General features: G+C 27.2%; 1 long non-coding RNA gene across 1 annotated transcript; it reads right to left on the minus strand.

Annotated features, from left to right (window-relative positions):
* Window positions 1-239: 239 nt before the first annotated feature.
* On the minus strand, window positions 240-935 carry LOC112904167. Its single transcript, XR_003230931.1, has 2 exons — window positions 373-935; window positions 240-288 (listed from the first exon to the last, which is right to left on the minus strand). It is a non-coding gene; the product is annotated as an uncharacterized LOC112904167 (long non-coding RNA).
* Between the last annotated feature and the right edge of the window lie 43 nt (window positions 936-978).

The raw sequence follows: 978 nt of genomic DNA on the forward strand, positions 1-978 counted from the left end.
AAATAAAAAATTATTTCAACAAATTTATAATGCAAAATAAATACATAACAAACATGTTTAATTAATTATTAAATTTATTGTAATTATGGACAGGTTTCTATGAAACAAAGCTAAAACATCACAAAAAACGAAGAAACAATTCTCACTTTAAACTTTTTCGAAGGTTTTTATTAAAATACAAAGTACAACTGTTTCGATTAGATTAAGTCTTTCTGAAGAGTACATACAAAATGGTTTTGTACATTTGAATCCTAATGTACTCCTTTCTGCGTTCGTTAACTTTATCATCTAGAAAAATAAAAAAACTTTTAATTAAGGTTTCTCATTTAATGTGTAGAAAAACTCATGTTTGGGATTAGATTACATACGTACTTTATTTTTTCTTAGATAGGAAATACTCCTGTTTAGCCATTTTATGTTTTCTTAAATTTATACTTTGTTTTTGAACTTTTTCTGTATGCTTTCCAAATTCCTTGAGTACTACTTGAAAGGCTTCATCATCCAGTTGATTCATTGCATTGCGATACGTTTCCATTGCTATCTTCAATTGCGTTTCACAGTCTTGATGTACTTCTTTGTTATTTATATTTTTCTGATTTTGAAAATGATTAATATAATATAACAGATATAACGTAAAAACGTCTGCCTAATAATATAAACAAATACATTAAATTGTTCGACACTATTTACACCAGCACCACTTATAAACTAAACACAAAAATAAGTAATTGTTTTAAGAAAGCAGAATAAATTCGCTTTTTAAACAATGATTATGAGTCTTTGTTTAATGCATAGATTAAACACTGTTGCATGTGCACAATTCTGCAGATGAAGGAAATCCAAAAACGAATGAAATAAATCAGCATACACGATTAACCATGAATTGAATTGACGGTTAAAAATGTAGTTAGAGGTTAGAACGATTTAAAAATATGAAAAAGTGCAGCAAGACGATTCTCATAGACATTCTTGACAGGA

The sequence above is a fragment of the Agrilus planipennis genome, unplaced genomic scaffold, assembly GCF_000699045.2.
Source record: "Agrilus planipennis isolate EAB-ADULT unplaced genomic scaffold, Apla_2.0 scaffold95, whole genome shotgun sequence".
Taxonomy (NCBI): Eukaryota; Metazoa; Arthropoda; class Insecta; order Coleoptera; family Buprestidae; genus Agrilus; species Agrilus planipennis.